Here is an 11,098-nt window from a genome sequence, read left to right as displayed (position 1 = left end):
ATAATAGAAAATTTATGTTTTCGCTTCAAACTTAATTTTTCTGGGTACAAAATTACTCTTCTTAGTTAAAGATTGATTTTATTTGTTGAAAATTCCTTGTTTTAGTTAACGGAAAGCGAGTGCAGTGGTTTTTTATTTTTTCAAAATGGATAATATACCAGAGCCAACTCGTTGCAGAAAACGGTTAAGAGAAGAAAAAATTTATTTTCTTATCTTAATCTTTACCTTTAAGCACTGAGTTCGCTTTGGTGTATTAAACATTTTGAAAAAAGAAAAAAATCACTGCTTTCTTGTAACTACGTTTAGCTCGATAAACACTTTTTTCTTTTTGTACATTTTTTTTGTACATTGTGTCATTCTCAGGTATCACACGCGTAGCTGTGTTTACATTTTTTGTCAAACGAATCAGAATGCACTATGAAAAATGTTGTCCTTAATAAGTACAGTTTCTCTTTTCATTTTTAAGAGATATTGCGTATTACTTGAATCGAATCAACATACAATTTTAAGTATTCATCGTAGAACTTGGGTTTAAAAGATGAGAAGTTGGTAGTGAAATTAAAAACAGAACATCGAAAATTAATTTTTTTAATTTTGATTGTAAAAATTGTATTTAAGTTGTCGAATTCAGTTTTCGCAAATTCCAAATAACTTTTTAAATTTTTACACAGGTTAAGGATAACTCTAAATGCGAAAAAAAGAAATAAAAACTGAAAAACTTCAAATGAAAAAGCCGTGTTAGAAACACTCGTATTCAAGTCGCAGAATTTGGGTTTGAAAAATCCGAAGTTTACAGTGAAATTTGAACTAAACTTTGAAAAGGCTCTTAGAACATAAAACATAAATATAAACTTAAATACAGAAAACTTTAATTGTTGTTAATTATAAAAATTTTACTCGAGTCATCGAATCCAGTATTCAGAACTTTGAAATAAGTCGTGAAATTTCAGCATACCTTGCAAAAAAACTTCAAAAATCTGATATTTATATAGTAAATTTCAAAAACTGCTCTCCCATTCCCTCCTCCCACCAAATTTTCTAATGGACTGTCCAGGAGCCCAAAGAAAATGCGTGAAAAATTTGCTGTTGATTGGTCAAAAACAGCGTTTGTGCCCCCCTCCGACTCACCGTATTTCAGCTATAAAATTTTCGGACCTTATTGCTATGAGTTTTTATGTGCAAAATATCGTCGCAAGGCAGCGTTTCTTGCAGGTGTCCCTACTTTAACATGCCGATAAATAGGAAATTTTCCTAAAAACGATAATATTTATATAATATTTTATAAAATTTAAGCCTAAAATGCTTACACGAGTACAAAAATTTAAGGCGGATGATTCGAGTAAAAATAAGTATCAAAATTGAGTGGGTGAAGAAAAAGACAAATATGGTGAAGTGCATTACTTCAAACTGTCAATCTGGCTACCATTCGACTCATGATGACGCCGAAAAAAATCATTTTTGCAAAGTGCTTTAGAATTTAGTTGATATATACCAGAAAACAATAAATAGGGAAGATTGTTAAGTAAATGCTGGTCAGTTTGTTTGCGAGAAACCTTTTCTTCCCGTTGATATTGTTTGTAAAAGAGAAGTGAAGGATCCTACTAGAAATATTATAGCATCAGTATGTATAAATTATAACCAATATATTTCACGGAAAAAAAATTCTTGAGGTGAACGAGTGAATCGAGAATATATTAAACTCAAAGAAAGTGTACACTTGGATTAGGTAAAACGTTTAGTTAGAAGAGTTTCACATTTAGTTACTTTATGTAAATTGTTCTCGTAAATCAGGAATTTGGACAAAATTGCTAAGTTCGAAAGTTTATTATTTTCGACAGATTATGTATAATTGTATTATCTTCAGATTAGAAAAAAAATTTAGTTGTTATAGAAATATATTAACTTACAGTAGCCAATTTTTCGTTTGGTATCGCGAAAATGAATTTCCCTGAAATCCGTGTAATGGATTTGGAGGTCAAGTTTGTTGTTTTTATCGCGTTTCTTGATATTTCAATATAGTTATCGCCTACAATCGAAACACATATAAATTATTATTACTGCATCATAAACTTCATTTAATATTAACATTCGCGCACATTTTAAGTCGTAAAAAGAGTTTAATTGTCCAAATTAAATCTCAACTGTCACTGCTCCCGATTAGACCGTCGCCATTTTATTTCGCTGCTCCCATAATGCACCGGTGCTCTTCCGATAATTGCTTCAGACACTTATTCTTAATATCCCTATTATAGCTATACTTATTAGGGGTTTGACTATACGATATCCCTGGTATATGGAAAATGGTCAAGGATATTCATTTTCGCTGATCCAGGGATCTTTCTAAATTCCTTCGTTCGTTTTCAGATAAATGTTTGGCTATAATAAGGAATAATATCCCTGTCACAGCTCAATTTTTTTTACCGTGTTGTAATACTATATTGGACTAAAATTTAAAAAAATAAGTAGAGATACAATTTTTAATTTCAATTGCTTTAATTGCAATTTTCGAATTTTAACCTAAAAATAGCTGTCTTTCCACGGCTGTGGCTGTTCCTCATCTGGTGATTATATTTGTTCTTCACTTAAATTCCTCTTCGTTCCTGAGAATTTTCGCTTTAAAAAATAAAGAAGTAATTAAAAAGAAAGATAAATAAAATGTTTACATCTGGTCTTCTGATCTTTTATTGTCGTGCAAATCATTATAGACCTATAATGATTTTCCTATCATTTTTTCGCGATTACAGGAATAATGATTTGAATAATAATAGAAAAAATTGTAGTAAAATAATTACAGAATGGGTATCTTCTACTTTTTGCAATAATAATTTCAATATTTTAATCTATTATTGATTTATATAATTATTTTACTATAATTTTGCCTATAATTAATCGAATAATTATTCTTATTCGTAGTCATAGAGTCCTGCAAAAATTATAGTAATTTCATCATAGAAAAATAATTATAGGCCTATAATATAGTAGTTTTTCTATACTTACACTTTTTCCTAAAGGACAGCCGGAAGGTCTATATACTAGTACTTTTTTCTTATTCAATTATTTTCGAAAAATTGAACTCATGTTCCAGGGCTTCATCGAAACGTGACAAACTTTTTAGGGATTGAAGAAGAGTGTCTACGAAATATGTAATTATTTAAACAATTATTTATTGTCTATCTTCAACATTTCTAAAAATTGAGCCAGAGATATCAACTTTCTTTTCAAATTAATATGCTATGCCACGTTTTGTTGAATAATCATATAATTTTGATACATTTCTCTTAATGCTTAATAAATTGCTATTTGTTTGAACCATCTTTATTTGGTTAAGCATTTATTTTTCGCCAACTAAAAAATGAAATAAAATAGAACAGATAAAATTATGTTTCTGACTGTATAGTTTATAGAAAGAATAAGTTAACCACTTTTCAATTGTTTAAACAAAGATATTAATTAATAAATAGGAATTTGTTAAACCTTAGAAGAAATGTCTCAAAATTATATAATTATTGTACAAAAAGTCAATTAGTAATTATTTGTATGAGAAAGATGACAGTAATTGCTAAAAAGTACCAATAATACGTAAAAATGCAGTTTTTGGATTTTTCGTGGGCTACGTGGAGGGTGAGCTGGGGGGGGGGGGATGGAAATAAGAGTTATTAGTATGGTTTTATTTCTCAGACACTTCTCTTCCATCCTTAAGAATTTCGGTAAATTTTGATAAAACCCTGAAATTTTTATTTATTTCCCTTCTTCAAGAAATTGTGAATAAGACTAATGTAGAAACAAAATTCGATGTATTTAATGCAATTTAGAGTAATTATTAGTCTATAAAATTAAATAAATTGCACTTATTTCTGAAAATTACTTAAATTGAGAAATAATTATTTCGCAGTTTATTTCACTCTATGCATTCCTGTACATGTGTAACTAACACTCTAGGAATATTTGTACTAACAAAAAATATTATTTTTTAAATTGAATCATCTTTAAACTTGCTAAATGTTTACATTTTTTTATGTTTTTTATACTTTCCCCATTGGGTTTCATGTTGAAGTAGGGCCAGGCGCGAAACGTCGCCACACGGCGAAATTTCGCACATAGAAACTCTTAGGAATAAGGAACGGCTATCTTTTTTAGAGTCGGATAGGGATGATTTTAGGCTACTTTATTTAATATGCATAAAAACTGTGCCCTCATCCCACAATATTCTTACAATCCGTCCGGGAGCCTAAAGAATATGTGTGCAAAATTTGATGGCAATTGTCAAAAATCGTGTATTTTTATAAACATTATACGTTTTAGGTCACTTGTTTTCATATATTTCAAAAACTGTGGCCCCACTCCATTATTCCCCAATATTCTGACGACCTGCTCGGGACAGCTGAGAATGAGAATTAATCCAGTTGCCAATAACACTTCTGTATGCACTAATAGGTTCCCGAGATTTCTCTTTTTTAAAAGGTCAAAAAAAGGCCCCTGATTATCATTTATTAATAAACAATCATCCAGATCAACCAGTATCATAATTTAGCTTCAAAATTGTTGCGCAAGCTTTATCTAGCATGATTAACATAATTTCTTGTTTATAATTTTTTTTGCTAAATTGTTTATAACAATTGATATAAATAATGACCCTCAATTACCAGAATTGACGTAAATTTTTTGTATTAATCCTTGACACAGAATTAAACTTTTAACTATCTTGATATTTTCTCGTACGACGAGCCATTATTTATTTATGGCCTTATAAACAATGTATTTTTTATAAACACACCAACCCCTAAAAGCCACAATTTTCAAGTTATTAGCGATCACCTTTTTTATATCTTTAATTTTACCGTAAAGAGTAGCATTTTCGATAACTAACCCTTATTGTTTATAACTACTGTTATTAACAAGAAAGCTCAATTAAGAAAATCTATTTTTTTTTAATTTTTAATTATTCTATGGCACCAACTAAAACTTTCCACTCTCGTGATATTTTTCGTACGACTAGCCATTATTTATTTGTGGCTTTATAAACAATGTATTTTTTATAAACATACCCTCCCCTTAAAGCCACAAATTTCAAGTTATTAATGATTATCTTTTTTTATATTCTTAATTTCACAATAAAGAATGTAAGTATCTTGGGTAGTATTGTTGATATCTGACACTTATTGTTTATAACACTTAAACGTGGAAGATTATGTAAGTTGTGATATGAGTTTAAACGAATGTAATTACAAATGAAATGAAATGTAAATATCTTTCAATGACAACCTTAGCGCCAAGACTGTAAGAGATAACAAGTATTAAATTTAAAGAAGCGTTAGAATATTCATTACCTACGTTGCTATCCACGTTATTTATAATTTAATTAATCATTTTTTTCGTTTTGTTCGAAATTATGAGGATTACTTATACTCTCTTTCCATCCTTGTTGGTTTTCCTCAATTCCATTGGTGAATATAATGATATATCTATAATTTTAAGAACATCTTTTTAAGCTGTACGATCGAGTTTTAAGTCGAATAATATCTTCAAGTACTGCATCTCCGTAGCTTATAGTAATATATAATATAATAATATAATATAATACAATAATAAAAGTAATTAATAATAACATATAATGATAAGACAGGCACACAAAAAAAGGTTGTTCGAATTTTTAACCAGACTATGTTGGTCTTCTGTTTTTGAGGTTGCTGAATCAGAATCCGGCGGCTGTTTGGCCCCAAGTCAGGATTTTTGTCTAATTTCAAAGAACACCTAAAAATAGCCCTTTCTGTTCACAAAAAATCTAACATGACCCAATTTTTGCAGGTCTTTCGAGTCACTGGATTTGAGTGTAATTTTGATTAATCTCTGTTCAGAGCTTTTCTGCTCCTAACCTCAAAACTGTCAAACCTAACCACAAAACTGCCTCCAATTGGCCAGAATAAACGATCTTCCAGTTGTAGGGGAAAAATAAGCCCAAACAAAGTTATCTTATGTTTGTTGGGTCGCTGAGTGTGGATCTGGGGCATTTTATATTCGGAAAGGTCCAAGTCCATCCCTAACCTCAAAATATGCCCTCCCAAAATCGCCAAAGCAGTCCGATTTGTTATTCTAATATGGTCAAGGGCCACATTTGCATTTTTTCAGGTAACTTCAAATGATTCTATCCTTTATCGTATCCTTTTACTTCATGAATAATGGCCAGCCCCCCTGGCTCTTCCTATCCAGCCTATGCTTTAGAAGTGTCATGAGGGTTGACCGCGGCCATGTTGGCGCTGATTGTTCATTGAGTCGAGATTCATTAAAATACATAGGAAAAAACGTAAAAATTCAATTTTTATATAATAAAAAAGATTTTATCAAATTTTCTTCTGCAGTACGCTAATCAAGAAAGCTTCTTATATTTTTCAAAGCAAAATTTATTATGAAAAAATGTAACTTTCTTGGGTTTTTATACGAAAATTCGGTTTACTTTTTGGCGGGCAGTTCAAATAGAAGTTCTGTCATCTCTATTTAAATGTTGATATTATTATTTATTGTTTTGATTAACGTGAATAATTATATTAATATTACATGATATGATTATTTATTAATAATAATTGAATATTTAAAATAATTTTTAAAATATTGTTTTGAGTTATAAACGCAACAAATATGAAATCATATATAGCCTAAGAATGAACTCGTATACAAATTCATTTTTCCTTGAAGTTTAATCATTGATTTGTTAATATTGCACTGCAATTGAAATATTTTGATTATATACTTCTTGCTGCTGTTTCTGTACAAAAATGGCATAAGAAAGGGACATTTAAAAAAGTATAACAATGGTGAAACATTGATAAAATTGTTTTATAAATCGCTAAATATATAAAGAACAGTTTATGATATGATGGCACAGAGTTTTTATTATTTTATTAATTATTTCATTTTGTATAAAGTATATAAAAAAAATCAAGGCAAAAAAGGAAGTCTATAGAAGTTTTTAATTTTATTATGATTTTGATCTTTCAATAGTGGTGTAAATTGAAAATCGTTCTTACTATAGTTTCAAATTTCAAAAACATATTTGCACAAGCAATATTTAGGAAAATTAATAGTCTTAAATAATTTTTTATTATCGTTTCAAATTTTATGACATACGTTAAAAAAAGTACAAATTTCATAACTCGTCTATAATTATAACTAAGTTTCAACGGCTTTCTTTAAGAAAAGGAAAACTCAAATAGGGTAAGGGGGAGGGGGCAGCGCCAACCAGTGAGGCGCCAACCACTTGGCTACGGGGGCAGGCCCGACGAAAATAATATTTACAAGTGCTTAGGTGAAACACGTGTCACAAGTTTCGTCGATAAATGATCGGCAATGTAGAACAGCAACTTATCTTGTGGGCTACATGCAAGAAACTATTATATATTATTATTATCAATCCGGTCGGTATGCAGTTTTCTTGTATTGGTACAGTAGAAACATTGCGTAAAGTCTGTTTCTAGTAGAATGTCAACGAATAAGAGGTTATGTTACAGCTATCTATATTTTTAATTAAAATAACTTGTTCTTCTTGTTGGATATCTTGAAAGGTAATTTTTCCAGTACAAAAAATACCACAGAAGCAAACCATCACATTTTCTTATCTTTAAATGTTTTTGATTTTCATAAAAAGCTGCAGACGGCTTTGCCCTTAGGTGAGGGACAAAGCCGACGAAATACAGCTTGTTATAAATAATTACATTACCAAATCATTGTTTCTTTAGGTGATTAATACTTATAGAAATATGATATACAATAACGTAGAACTCGAAATGAGAAAAAATGGATCAATTCAACATCTTATTAACTTTAAAAAAATCATTGACTGTTAACTGGTTGGTGCTGCCCCCCCTTACCCTATAAATTTAAATAATACTTTGTGTGCTATGTTAATATAAAAATTAATAAAAACAGAACCGACTGCCTTTTTTGTCTCAATTTGTTTTATATTGGAAAAATTAATTTTTAAAGTAAATATACTCTAAAAAAATCATTTTTCCAATACAAAACAATCGAGAAATATTAATATATATTAACTCTCCAATATAAGGTCATCAGGGCCGAAATGATTATGACAGATTACACCCCTCGCTTTTAGTTTGATTTCATCGCGAAAAATCGCTATTTGCCACAGTTTTATTATTTTTTCATCCAGACTCTTGTACCTTTCCGTTATTACAGTTAAAAATACTTAAAAACGTCTTTTTTAAACTAAAAGTTTCAATATTTACATTATCACATGTATTTGTGCAGCTAGTCGGCCCAATGCACAGCCAGCGCCACCGTGGCCGTGTTCAACATTTCCGTCATTTTCAACTCAGAGTTACAGGGGGCTGATCAACCTTGTCTGGTCGAAAGTTTAGACACATTTTTTTGTGCCTGTGTAATATTCTGTGTTAAAATTTAATCTGTTTTATCTGAAGATTTATTTGTTTTGTTGGAAATTCGACTTTTTAGTGAAATATTGAAATACTCTGTGAAAAATATTTTTTTTTGGTTAAAAATGTAACTGTCATGTTAAAAATTGGTATTTTAATCAATTTTTGATTACGAACCTTTTACTATTTCCTACTTGGTTGAGAATTCTTTTTTTGTGGAATATTCATATATTTAATTAATTAATTATGCATTTAGTTTCACATGTGTCTATTGGGATTTAAAATTAATAATCTTAACTAAAAATCACTGTTTTGGTTTGAAAATTCTTTTCTTTGGTTATAACTTTAACTATTTAATTGAAAATTTATGTATTATAAGTTATTAATTTGGTTGCATTTTTATTTGTTTGGTTAAAAATTCAACAATTTTGTTGAAAATTATTCTTTTTCGGAGGGAAATTAATCTTCTTGGTTGAAAGATCATTTATTCGGTCAAAACTATCACTGTTTTGCTGAAAATTAATTTCTTGCTGCTAAAAGTTTAACTGTTTGATTACAAAATTAACTATTTGGTTCAAAGTTCATGTATTTTGTTGAATATTTGTCTATTAACTATTCTATCTTTGGTTGCGAATTAATCTTTTGTATTTAAAAAATCATGTACATGTACATGTACAAAAAATCATGTACACAGTTTGTCTAAGAAATCATCTTGTCGCGTGAAAATTCCTCTTTTTGGTGGAAAATTCAACTACTTAGATAAAAATGATTTCTTGGTTCAAAATCTTGAAGATTCATCAATTTAATTTAAAATTCATTTTTCTGTTTAAAAATTTAACAATTTTTTCGTAGATTCATGTAATTTTCTGAAATTTCTTCTTCTTAGTAAAAAATTTAGTAGAAAATTGATTAATTTATTTCATATTGAGATTCTAAATTTTTTTTCTACTAGATATAAAATAAATATTTTTTAAATAATAATTATTAAATTTATAAGTTGTAAACAAAATCTCTCTAGCTTCGCTGGGTACTATTAGATGTATTTTGTTGCAAATTCGTCTTTATCGGGTTGTAACATAAATTACTTTAGCAGAAAATTCATATTTTCGAGTTGAAAATTCAACTGTTTCGTGGAGAATTCGTCTTTTAGACTTAAAAATTCAACATTTTCGATAAAACTTTTTTTCATTCTTCATTTTGGCTGAATTTAACTTATTTTGATGGAAAACTTGCATATTTTGGCAGAAATATCAACTGTTACGCTTTCCACTGAGAATTCATTTTTATTCTCAGAAGATTTTGCTTTTTTGTGAATGATTTCTTTGGTTAAAAATTCATATAATTTTGTGGAAATTCGCCTTTTTGGTAGAAAATTAATCTTGTTAATTAAACATTCACTTCATTCGTTATATAATTAATTATTTTATTTAAAATTCGTATTTTTTGGTTAAAATTTTTTTTTAAATCTGAAATTGATCTTCTGTTTCTTGTTGCAGAGTTTAGTTCACAGTCTGACTGTCCACCTGGCACATCTCACTCCGGACCATCTTGTTCTCCGGAAGGGTCTCTTTCAATTATTTATTAAATTATTAAAATTCACTATATCAACATATCTATTTTATATATTCTAATCATAATCTATCTAAACCTAGCTTATTATCAAATTTAATTAATTTTATTCTTTAAATAATTATTGTAATTATAAATATTATTTCTTCCTACCAGACCTCATTCCTCGGCGAGTTTTTCTTCTCTTGCCGAGCCTACTCTTCGTGTCAGGTCCAGGTCCCCTCCTGCCAATCGTCCTTCATTAGAGATATTTGGATTAGATTTTGAAAAACTTAGAGATATTCGGCTTATTCCCAGAACCAATCTGAACCAGATATTCGAAATTCGAAAATACACTCTTCCTAAAGATAAACAAATTAATTTGATCCGAAAAAGTACAACATTTGAGCTGATTCCAACAGAAGAAAGACTGGTATTATCAACCTCTAATGGTGACGTCGTAGCAATATTGGAGAGGAAAAATACAGTTCTTCGAGGAATATATAAATTAAGAATTGATGTCGAGACAGGTTTTGAGGTCCAAAAACGGGTGAAAATAAATGTAAACAGTGGCACAGTCAAGAATATGGCTCCAAAAGAGATTCAAGAATGTCCCTTAGGAAGAAATCGCCCAATCATAAAAAATTTTAGAATAGTACATGTTAAGGATCTCTTAGCACATGTAAATAAAATTCCCTCCCATTGATCCTTTCTTAAAAAATCTTAATGATGAGATCTTGCATAAATTGTTGTTAAAAACCTAGTTAGTCACATGGTACATACTATGTAAATATGAATTTTAGTGGCTGTTACCACTTTGTTCTTTTGAATTTTATGTTATTTTGTATATACCATTTTCTCACATTTTAGCACAGGATTTTTCAAATTAAATATCAAATCATCGACAACAGAACTTTTGTGATAATAAATTATCGTCTATTAAAGCTCCTTAGACTTGAACGAACACATTCCCATCACGTGTCTCGTAGGGAAAAAAAGTTAAAAACAAATTTTTAGATCTAATTGAGGCAAACCATTTTTTACTTAACATCTTATTGTACCTTGTGTATTTTTTCAAGAAATTCTATTTGTTTATTTGTAATTTCATTTTTTACGGTTAGAATAAAAACTACGCATCCACTTAATTTTTTTGTATATTTTGCCTC

This window comes from Belonocnema kinseyi, chromosome 3 (genome assembly GCF_010883055.1).
Source record: "Belonocnema kinseyi isolate 2016_QV_RU_SX_M_011 chromosome 3, B_treatae_v1, whole genome shotgun sequence".
Classification (NCBI taxonomy): Eukaryota; Metazoa; Arthropoda; class Insecta; order Hymenoptera; family Cynipidae; genus Belonocnema; species Belonocnema kinseyi.
This window is presented reverse-complemented; position numbering follows the sequence as displayed.